Here is a 12,173-nt window from a genome sequence, read left to right on the forward strand (position 1 = left end):
ACGGAGAGGAACCAACACCACGGAGAGGCACCATCACCTCGGAGAGGAACCAACACCACGGAGAGGAACCAACACCACGGAGAGGAACCAACACCACGGAGAGGCACCATCACCTCGGAGAGGAACCAACACCACGGAGAGGAACCAACACCACGGAGAGGAACCAACACCACGGAGAGGCACCATCACCACGGAGAGGCACCATCACCACGGAGAGGAACCAACACCACGGAGAGGCACCATCACCTCGGAGAGGAACCAACACCACGGAGAGGCACCATCACCACGGAGGGACACCATCACCTCGGAGGGGCACCAACACCACGGAGAGGCACCATCACCTCGGAGGGACACCATCACCACGGAGAGGCACCATCACCACGGAGAGGCACCATCACCACGGAGGGGCACCATCACCATGGAGGGGCACCAACACCACGGAGAGGCACCATCACCTCGGAGGGACACCATCACCTCGGAGGGACACCATCACCACGGAGGGACACCATCACCACGGAGGGGCACCAACACCACGGAGGGACACCATCACCACGGAGAGGCACCATCACCACGGAGGGACACCATCACCACGGAGAGGCACCATCACCACGGAGGGACACCATCACCACGGAGAGGCACCATCACCACGGAGAGGCACCATCACCACGGAGGGGCACCATCACCATGGAGGGGCACCAACACCACGGAGAGGCACCATCACCTCGGAGGGACACCATCACCTCGGAGGGACACCATCACCACGGAGGGACACCATCACCACGGAGGGGCACCAACACCACGGAGGGACACCATCACCACGGAGAGGCACCATCACCACGGAGGGACACCATCACCACGGAGAGGCACCATCACCACGGAGGGACACCATCACCACGGAGAGGCACCATCACCTCGGAGGGACACCATCACCACGGAGGGGCACCATCACCACGGAGGGGCACCAACACCACGGAGGGGCACCAACACCATGGAGAGGCACCAACAGGCCTCCGCAATATTTGGGCAATACAAGCTGGAAGGGCTCCTCCTCGTTCCAGGGCCCAGGCCTGGGCACGTCAGGGTGTGGACTTGGGGAGGGGCCTGGGGAATTCTGGGGCGCAGCCTGACAACCCCAGAGGAAAGCAGAATCCACGACTAACACCAGTGGGGTTCCCAGCACCCTCCGTCTCAGCGCTTCCTCCCTCAACCCCACCAAAGAACAATGGCTAATCCCAATTTCTGTATAGGGAAACTGAGGCTCAAAGAGGCAAGGTCACTTGGCTGGAGTGAAACAACCCAGAAATGGTAGAACCAGGATCTGCACCCCAAAGCCTATGCTCTCGCGCTGCCACAGACCCCTCACTAAGCCCAGCACGAGGGTCGTCCATTCTGGCTCACGATCCCTTACCCATAATTCCAAAACCCTGAAAACCAAAAGATAGTTCATAAGTTTGGCCCCAGAGCTCATTTAGCACGACCCAGCTCCACCATTCACAAGCTGTGAGGCCTTAAACAAGTCATGTCATCTCTCTGAGCCCCACAGTCCTGTAAACTCTGTAACACGGGAGAGTCACCGTGCTGTCCTCACCAGCAGCCAGGAGGCCTGAGTGACTGGGGGGGCCCAGGATTCTGCATTTAACAAGCCCTCGAGGGACTTCTGCTGCATTCTCTGCTTGGGCACCACTCTTTTAAGTCATCTACCTGACCGTGCCACTTCCACGCTCTGAAGTCTTCCATAGCTCCTTATTGCCTGCTGGGTAAAGTCCAAGAGCCTTAGCATGGCCGGAACTAATGGGAAGCTACATATTGATAGTTTTTATTTTTTTCCACTTTGCATATGCATGCTTTGATGCAGAAACAGCTGTGTGTTTGTTTATGGATGAAGACCATCCATAAATGTGTTAAGTGATAAAGGGTGTGTCTTAGGTGATAAAGGTTGTACAGTTAACCCTTGAATAATACAGGTTTGAACTGAGTAAGTCCACCCATACGTGGATGTTCTTCTGCCTCTGCCACCCCTGAGACACCAGGACCAACCCCTCCTCTGCCTCTCCCTCCTCCGGCTACTCACCGTGAAAGGATAAGGATAACGATCTTTATGATGATCCACTTCCGCTTAATGAACAGTAACTATATTTTCTCTTCTTTATGATTTTCTTAATGACATCTCCTTTTCTCTGACTTACTTATTGTAAGGATATAGTATATACAACATATAACCACAAAATATGTGTTAATTGACCACTTACGTTATGGCTTCCAGTCAGCAGCAGGCTATCAGTCATTAAGTTTGGGGGGCGTCCAAAGTTATGGGTGGATTTTGACTGTGTGGGGGGATCGGCACCCCTAATCCCCACGTTGTTCAACGGTCAGCTGTATTTCCCCTTTTAAAACCTGAAAAACCCAGAATCCTGAAACCTCCAGCCTCAAGATAAGGGATTGTGGGCCCTTAGTATTCTAAGGCACCTGTTGTTTGCTAGGCACCAGGCTGAGCGCTTTGCACAGGTGATCGTGCTTTGTCCTAGCCGACCTAGGCAGATGAGCTGTTATCATCCCCACTGGACAGATGAGAACACTGAGGCTCCAGAGAGTGAAGCAACTTGGCCAGTTCACACGGCAGTAACAGAATGAGCCTCGAACCACCACCAGGTTCAAACCGCCACACGCGTCATTAGCATGGGCCATCCTTCTCTCCTGCCCTCGCCCCTGTCTGCCAGCCTGGCTGGGCACCAGGTAAACAGGTCTGAGGCATGAGTCACCTCCAGCAGCCTATCATGGGGCTGGGAAAACAAGCTGTCACCTCCTGTCAGCCCGGGCCATAAGGGGAGGGCTTCGAATGCTGGTTAGAGCCTTTCAATTTTATCCAGAAAACAATAGGGAGCCATGGAAGGGTTTAGAGCAGGGAAGTGTTGTGGTTATGTAGATGCCCTAAAGGAGTGGTCCCCAAACCTGAGTGCACGTCTGAATCCCCAGAAGGTTTGTTCAACACAGAGCGCTGGGCCCCACCCCAGGGTTTCTGATTCAGTCGTTCTGAGGTGGGGCTGGGGAATTTTCACTTCTAACAGGTTCCTGGGCAACACTGTTGCGGGTGGTGCAATGACCACACTTTGAGAACCAATGTTCTAGACCAACACAGTGGGGGAAGGGTAGCAGGTGCGCCTGGACTTTCCACTGTAATAAGGGCCATCATTTTGGGGTGCCAGGGATGTGCCACATTCGTCACTTAACCCTCACAGCTCACACATGATGAACTGAGCCTCAGTAAGGAGAAACTGCCTGCCCAGGGCCACACAGCTCGGAAGTGGTGGCCAGGGACTCCATTTTGGGGACTGGGGTTCCAGAAGGATCCCCCCTCACTGCCCTACCTCTTACATGGTACCTGTGACAGGGCCCGTGGGGGACAGCATGGGTGGTCTGTCCTTAGTAAGCTGCGCTGAACTGTTATGGACTAGGTCAAGGCACTCTGGAGTCAATCAAACAGATGTGGGACTTGGCATTTCCGAGCTCTGGACCCCCAGACCCACTCCTCCTGTGGGCCCCCAGCTGCGAAGAGACTGCTCTGACTCCCTGTCACTCAGGCAAGGCGAGGAGCAGTTTCAAGCAGACTCAATTACAGACGCTGCAGAGGGAGGGAGGGAGAGGTCGTCAGAGCAAGCCTGGAGACCTCCATCCCTGGAGAAGCCTCTGCCTCCAATCCCCCAAATGGCTGCATCAGAGAAATCCAGGCCATTTCTCCCACAAGCCCGGATCTCCAGCCGGATCGTGCCCTCGGCCTCCCCTCCGAAGGGCTCATCCTGGAGATGGCTCTCCTCCATGTACCCCCAGGAAGGGATGGCACTGGGGGGAAGAGGAGCCTATCAGTGGCTGTCATGGCTCTGCTCCCAGCAAGGACTTGGCTCATCGTCCTGGTCCCCTTTCTGGCTGAGTGACCTTGAGCCCCAATCTGGGCTTCTCTTTCCTCATTTGCAGACTACCTGCCTGCCTCACTGGCTTTGAGGTGTGACGCAACAATATCAGGAAAACCACTGCTCCCTGAGGACCTACTATGCTGCCAGGCCTATTGTCAGAGACCTGCTAGACATTCACAACGGATGTGATGGACATTTAAACACACACAAAGACGCTGTGCCTGCCAGAGCCCTGCTGTTCAGCTTGCTCCCCAGACAGGCCTGGGTACACCCCACCATCACCCCCTGAAACAAATCAGGCAGATCATTAAGGGTTAAATAGGAGTGGCGGCTGTTTGGCTGAAAAATGATTTTCTGAACTTTTCCATATGCTTGAGATATTTTATGGTACAATCACGCCGGCCCAGTGAGTGTGAAGCCGGCCTGGGAGAGAGGAGGCAGGATGGAGGAACTGGGTCAGGAGCTAGCCAAGCTCCTGGCCATCCAGATGTAATGGTGGAGCAGATGGGAGGCTGTGAGTCACCGAGAAATGCCCGGATGATTGGGATGTTGCTAAAACTCTGAAGTCCCAGATTCCCTTGTGGGCTCCTGGCAAGGGTGTGGAGCCAGTGAGTCCATCAACCAGCGAAGCAAACCAGGATGTCCAAGGTGACTGAGTCTGGGAGCAGGGACCAGCCAACAATACCCTTCTCAGTCTCTCCACGTGGTGGAATGGGGAAGTGAAGCCATTCCGGGGAGCCCTTGTGGTTCTGTGTCCAGCCTGAACCACAGCTTCACCCCACTGGTGCCGGCCAGGTGGACCTCCTGAGGTCTTGGGGTGGGCCCCTGGCTCCACAAACCAGCCAGAAGCGGCAGATCAGCTCCCAGCTCCTAACCCCTGGGCCTGGCTGGAAAGCACCTCAGCCCCAGGGACGGGTCAGCTGCAGCTTGTTGTGCTGTTGCTAAGTTCTTCGCTGATCAATCCGGGCCTCATGGGTTTTTTCCCTCTGGTTTCATGTTCTGACGGGAACTGAGTGAATCTGGAGCGAGTTAATTGCAGCCACAGCATTCCAGAGGGTGTTACGCTGCAAGTTCCTCCCGGGCCCCAGCTCCCCGAGTCCACACCCTCCCCGGCTGTGGGCTGGAGGCTGGAATATGAGCAGCTCTACAGGACCGGACCCCGAGGGATCCGCTGTCCTTTCTAAACACTTGTCTTCCAGGGAGGAAAAGGTTTAGGGTCAAAACACAGATCTTCTCCTTGGTTCCACAGCTCTCTTTTCTGGCATTTAGGCTCCACACATTTTGTTCCAAAAGTCATCCCCCAGCCTCTTGTCCCACAATGGCCTGCGCTCTCTCTGAGCCAGCCGGATCAGGCTGTTCCCCAGATAAGCCGGCACGGGCTCACCTCTCCTCTCCTTCCTGTCTTTGCCCAGCCAAATCTGACCCTCCCTCCCTCCCTCCCTTCCTTCCTTCTTCCCTTCCTTCATTTTTCCTTCCTTCTCTCCTGCAGACAATATTTGTGTTGTCATTCAGTGAGACAGGCAATATTGTGAAGCTTAGAAATAATTGATTTATACCTTTCATAAATAAAATTACCAGAGAATATAATTTCAGGTGGAAATGAGCACTTTGAAAAAAGGAAACAGATGAAGAGGGGACTAGGCTGCGTGTGTGTGTGTATGTGTGTGTGTGACATATATACCCTAGTCCCTTCTTTATTGCTTCCCTCCTATTTATTTATTTATTTTTGAAACAGTGTCTGCTCTCTTGCTCAGGCTGGAGTACAGTGGCGCAATCTTGGCTCGCTGCAATCTCCACCTGGCAGGTTCAAGCGATTCTCCTGCCTCAGCCTCCCAAGTAGCTGGCATAACAGGTGCCCGCCACCACACCTGGCTAATTTTTGTATTTTTAATAGAGACGGGGTTTCACCATGTTGGCGGCCAGGCTGGTCTTGAACTCCTGACCTCAGGTGACCTGCCCATCTCGGCCTCCCAAAGTTCTGGGATTACAGGTGTGAGCTACCACGCCCATCCACCTCCTTAGCTTTATAAAGTGCGTATTTCCACCCAAAATGATATTCTTTTTAAATTTTATGTACGAAATGCACAAATCACTGATTTATAAACTTTACAATATTGTCCATCTCTCTAAAGTGTAAGCTCTATGACTCTATGACAATATATTATATGTATGTGGACTTGTGTGTGTATGCTGTGCCTGTGTATGTATAAGTGTGTGTGTGTATATCTATGTGTATTTGTGTATGTATGTGTGTGTGCATGTGTGTGTGTGTTTGTGTGTGGGGGGGCCAGTTGGGGAGACGAGGGAAGGCCTCTCTGAGCAGGTGAATTTGGGCAGAGACCTGGGGGAGATGCTTGCACTGTGGGGCAGGTGCCCAGGCTCTGCGGGCACCTGGGAGGGTAAGGAGAGTGAAGGCAAGGGAGGGGCTGGCAGGGCCTGAGCAGCGGGGCTTGGTGCACTGGCCAGGCACTGGGGGTGTCCCCCAAGTGTGTTGGGGAGGTGGCACTCTCAGAGTCATATTTTCAAAGGACCCCTCTGGCTGCCACGTGGCCAAGGATGGAAGCCCAGGAGGGACTCGAGGCCAGGCGAGAGACAGCCGGGCGGTCCTGAGGGGTGGGCACTGGAGGGGTGGGTGGCAGCTGGGCCAGCATATATTTTGGAGGAAGAGCTGTGAGGCAGCCCTAGGTGGGAGGGAGATAAAGTCATCAAAACAGCCGCAGGCTTTGGGGCTGATCCACTTGCAGGAAGGGATGGAGGCCGCGGTGGGGAAGGTGGGAACAGAGCAGGGTCACAGAGGCAAACCCCAGAGGTGGGTAGGGTTCCAGCCCACAGGGAGCCTTGGGAGCCCCGCAGCCAACAAACAAACCTCCTCTGGACTGCTCTGAGGATAGCAGAGGAGCCACCGAAGACTTGCAGGCAGGAGAGTTCCAGGACAATTCTGATGTGACCTCCTCACAAGAGCCTCTTGGTGCACGTGGCCTCTCCCTGCCTAAAGTCATAAAGTCACTTCATCTGGTAATCTTGACTCAGTTTCCCCAATAAGTTGTTGCATTCTAAAAACTTTTGCTCTGCGTCAGGCACTGGACTAACTTCTATACCAGCGCTGTTGCATGAATGATGAGGTAGAGATTATTTACAACCCTCCACTATTTCACAGAGGCAAAGACAGACACAGAGAGGGACAGCCACTTGCCCAAGGGCACACAGCTGAGAAGCTGGGATTCAGACCCAAGCTGTCTGGCTCCTGAGTCTGCATTGTCCAACCACTCCACTCCACCCCCTGGCTCCCCACACACATACACACGTGCACACACACAGAAACATACACACGTGTGTGCATCTGCACGTGAGGCATGGAGAGCCTGTGCTGGATGATGCTGCCCCAGCCTGGTTTTATGTGCAGGGCCCCTCTCTGTGTTTATTCATTCACTGGATAAATATTTCCAGGGGAGGGCCAGACTGGGGCTGCTGGGAAGCTGAGGTGAGGAGCCTGCGTTTCCTGCCTGCACAGGGATAGGGAGAGGTGGGGACCCGGGGCGGTGAAGTTCGTCAGGCAGAATGCTGGGTGCCTGGAGAGAGGGAAGCCCCACACAGGGCCAGGAACGGGCCAGAGCAGGGGCAGGAGAGCATGGGGAGTCACCCCAGCCCTGTGTGACCATAGGCAAGTCACCTCTGCTCCCAGCCCCCGATTCCACCTTGCTGTCATTGAGACAGTGATGCCTGCCTCCTAGAGCTGTTGTGAAGGTTCTGCAGGAATAGTCACAGCACCAAACACTCACAGTTGTTCTTTCTTTCCTACCTTGGTGAAAAAATGGTGACTGTCACACTGCCACTCCATGGAGAGAAGCAGGACTTCTGTTTCACAGACTGGGTTTAACATTCCCAGGGCCTTTTTTTCTCTCTCTCTCTGAGAAGTTCCTTTGCTCAGCAAGGCTGTCGGGGGCACTAGTAAAGGTTGGGTGCACCCCACTTCCCACCCTCCACCCCCCAGTGACTCTGGCAGAGGATGCGGGGACACCAAGCCACAGGGATTCTCAGCTGTCGCTTGACACAGCAGATTCAGGGCCCTTATTTAGAACCTTGGCTTGGGGGGCCGGGGCAGACACTCTCTGTCTCAACAGCAATTCCCTTGCTCTCCCCACCTCCTCACCCTCCTGGGGGTGGGGCTCAAGAGCTCAGACTCCCCAACCTTGGGCCCAGGTTCAGAACCTTTCCTGGGCCCTTCCAGAAACCCTCCCTGCCACTGGCTGACCAGTGGCCTGGACTCCTCCACTCAGTGGCTGCTGCAGAGTGAGTTAGTGACCTGGAGAAAAGGAAATAGAGGCTCCCTGTGGAAGGGAGGTGTGTTATCCAAATGTTTCCCTCTGCTGGGACACCCAGACCCCTACCAGTATCACTGGAATTGAACAGCACATTGGACAACATGTGTCTTCATAAGAACATAGCAGACAGCCTAGAAGGAAGACTAGAAGGAAAGATGGCAACACGTTGATATTCCTGTCTCTGGGTGGTGTGAGGTTATGAGTGGTCTTTATTTTCACGTCTTTTTTTTTCTGTATTTGCTAAATTTTCTCCATTGAAAATGTACTACTATTAAAATCACAAGAAAAAAGTGCTTTTTAAAAAGGATATAATATTTCGTTAAATGGAAACATAAGATATAAAATATCTCACTTATGGATGCAAAAATATAACATTGAAAAGTGAAAATTATAAAATTGCATATAACCCACATGAGGACAGAATATATGTCAGATCTGCGACTAAAATAATGTGTATGTGCATTTGTAGATTCTGAATAAGAAAATTATATGTGAGAGAGAATGAAAGTACTATGCCCTGTAGGGTCCCCCATTACAGCACAAAGAGAGGGCTCCCATTTATTTATGTCTGACTGTCTTGCTAGGCTGTGAGGCACTTGAGTGTCAAGGGAAACTTTTACTTCTCTCTCTGTCCTTCTGAGGACATTTGTGGATGAACAAGCAAATATCTTCTTTAAAAATAAATGAGCTGGGCGTGGTGGCTCATACTTGTAATCCAGCACTTCAGGAAGCCAAGGTGGGCAGATCACTTGAAGTCAGGAGTTCAAGACCAGCCTGGGCAACATGGTGAAACCCCGTCTCTACTAAAAATACAAAAATTAGCCGGGCATGTTGGTGGGTGCCTGTAATCCCAGCTACTTGGGAGGCTGAGGCAGGAGAATAGTTTGAACCTGGGAGTTAGAGGTTACAGTGAGCTGAGATGGTGCCACTGCACTCTAGCCTGGGTGACAGAGACTCCATCTCAAAAATAAAAAATAAATAAATAAATAAACACATTAAAATTCTACAAACAAAAAACACACCAGAAGTGATGCACTAATGTGTCTCATAAGTCAGTAAAACTCAGAGGGTTGTATATTTTCAAACAGATATCTTCAAGGGCCCTTGGGCCTGCTTGTGGGCCCTCTGTTGTGCCCACCAGGCTGGGAGGTCCAGGTGGACAGGGGCTGTCTCTGTCAATCTCAGAACCTGAGGCACCCAGTGCAGTTTGGATGTACTTTCGGGTACAATGAAAATACGTGGAAGTGGCCGGGTGTGGTGGCTCACGCCTGTAATTCTGGCACTTTGGGAGGCCAAGGCAGGTGGATCACCTGAGGTCAGGACTTCAAGACCAGTCTGGCCAATATGGTGAAACCCTGTCTTTACTAAGGATACAAAAATTAGCCGGGTGTGGTGGCACGCACCTATAATCCCAGCTACTCAGGAGGCTGAGGCAGGAGAATTGCTTGAACTCTGGAGGCAGAGGTTGCAGTGAGCCAAGATCGCACCACTGCACTCCAGCCTGGGCAACAGAGTGAGACTCCATCTCAAAAAAAAAAAAACAAAAAAAAAACAAAAAAATCATGGAAGCATGTTGACAATCAGAAAAAAGCAATAGGCAGGATGTTCTTTATTTCATAAAAGAGATCAATAGGTCCTCAACGTCAGACACAAAGATAGGGGCAGGTGTGTCCCAAGTACAGGCCAACATCCTCCTGAAGATGGCGCTTTCTCTTCCTACTGGGTTCTCCCATGGAGACAAGAGGCAGCCCACACCAGGAATTTAGGGGAAGTGCCATCGGCTCAAGAAGCAAATGCCAAAAGTGAGGAGGACAGAAAAGAGTTCCCTGCTGTCCTTCCTGTGTCCTGGTGCTGGGTTTACTTGTCTGCGTTTCCCTCTAGACTGAGTTCCTTACATGCTGGGGCTAGGGGTTGGGGGTGCTTCTCCATCTTTGTCTACGAAACCCAAAACAATCAATTAAATTCAAGTAGCATTTTTGTCACATTTCTACTCCCAGGCCTTTTCACTGGGGACAACAGAATGAGTGAGCATTTGGGCATTTGTTCGAAAATATTCATTGGGCTTCCAGGATGTGCCAGGCACAGCTGTGGCTTCCACACTTGTGAAGTTCACTTGTGCTATTGCAACTGCAACTGACATTTTAAATCCACTCCATACTGTATGTATTTTGACTTGGGGAATTTTTTTTTTTTCTTTTTAAAAGAAAATAGTGGCCGGGCATGGTGGCTCACATCTGTAATCACAGCACTTTGGGAGGCCAAGGCAGGCAGATCACTTGAGGTCAGGAGTTTGAGACTAGCGTGGCCAACACGGTGAAACCCCATCTCTACCAAAAATACAAAAATTAGCCGGACGTGGTGGTGCACGCCTGTGAGCCCAGCTACTCGGGAGGCTGAGGTGGGAGAATCACTTGAACCCAGGAGACAGAGGTTGCAGTGAGCCAAGATCATGTCATTGCACTCCAGCCTGGGCAACAGAGTGAGACTCTGTCTCAAGAAAATTTAAAAAAAAAGAAAAGAAAACAGATTTCCGCTCCTAGGAATATACTAGGTATATACTCAAGAGAAATGAAAATATACATCCACACAAAAACGTGTACACTCACAAATGTTCATAGCAACATTCTTTATAATAGCAAAGAAAAAAATGGAAACAACCTAATGTCCACCAATCAAAGAATGAATAAATAAAATATAGTTTATTCATACAATGATGGATATTTGGCCCTAAAAAGGAATACAGTACTGATATGTGCTATGACGTGGATGGCTTGAGAACATGAAGCGAGGTGTAAGGAAACAGTTACAAAAGGTCACATCTTGTATGATTCCATGTATCTAAAATGTCCAGAGTAGACAAAACTATGGAGACAGACATTGGATTATCGGTTGCTTACGCTGGTGGTGAAGGGGAAGAGGAGTGACTCCTAATGGGGTAGGGGTTTCTTTCTGGGGTGATGAAAATGTTCTTAAACTGATTGTGGTGGTGGTTGCACAACTATGAATATACTAAAAACCATGGAATTGTCCATTTTGCATGGGTGAAGTATATGGTATGTGATTATATTTCAATAAAGCTGTTATAAAACAAAAAAGAAAGAAAATAGAGAATTTCCCCTTTCAAGCACGCCAAGTGTCGCGGAAATTGATTTCACAACCGAGTGGTCTGCTTTGGTTTATGAGTGGAATTTTTATTTTTCAACAGCTTTGAGCTCATTCTTCAAGACTCCTTTTCTTAAGATTTGCTTTGTCCTCAGAAGCCTCCGGTTTCCCTTGCCACCACCTGTCCCCAGTCCAGAGAACGCTATCTGTGGCCCCCGGCCCACCTCGTTCCTCGCCCGCCACTGCCCCACCCCCAGTGCCCACCCTGCCAGGCTGCTGCCAGCTCCCAAATGCCAGAGCTGCCACCTGGGGCCCTGGAGACGCCGGGGCCCACAATGTTGTGATGTGTTTGGATGGGGAGTGCATTCGGTGCCAGCGTTACCAGGCTCGAAGGGTGACTAATCTCGTCTGCATTTTTGGTTTCAGCTGCCTGGCCTGCCCAGCTGGAGAACCTCGCATCTGTCAGCTGTTTTCGGAGCAGCTCACCTCACAGTTGTGGATGCCGGAGTGTAAGCCCACTCCCCAGCCCCTCAGCACCACCTACACATGAGTGTGTGCCACAGAAATCGATTGAACACCTACTATGTGCTGGGCACTGTTCTGAGGACACAGCAGTGACAAGGAAGAGTACTTGCTCTAACAGAATAACAAAAATACATAGGAAGGAAGGAAGGAAGAAAGGAAGGAAGGAAGGAAGGAAGGAAGGAAGGAAGGAAGGAAGGAAGGAAGAGAAAGAGAAAGAAGAAGAGAGAGAAAGGAAGGGAGAAAGAAAGAAGGAAAGAAAGAGAAAGAAAGAAAGAAAGAAGGAAAGAGAGAGAGAGAAAGAAAAAAGAAAGAAAGA

General features: G+C 51.2%; 1 protein-coding gene across 23 annotated transcripts in view; it reads left to right on the plus strand.

The window, feature by feature from the left end:
- The window catches only part of RPL26L1 (ribosomal protein L26 like 1), a 493,737-nt gene that overhangs the window by 246,252 nt on the left and 235,312 nt on the right, over positions 1-12,173 (plus strand). Inside the window, exon 1 of one of the 23 annotated variants that reach the window (XM_078003977.1) lies at positions 10,138-10,141. The exons of the other annotated variants lie outside the window; for them this stretch is intronic. The gene's annotated coding sequence lies outside the window, so the exon portion shown is untranslated. Of the gene's footprint in view, positions 1-10,137; positions 10,142-12,173 lie in introns of those variants that run through there. 23 annotated transcript variants of the gene reach the window in all.

This window comes from Macaca mulatta, chromosome 6, assembly GCF_049350105.2.
Source record: "Macaca mulatta isolate MMU2019108-1 chromosome 6, T2T-MMU8v2.0, whole genome shotgun sequence".
In the NCBI taxonomy this organism is placed as follows: Eukaryota; Metazoa; Chordata; class Mammalia; order Primates; family Cercopithecidae; genus Macaca; species Macaca mulatta.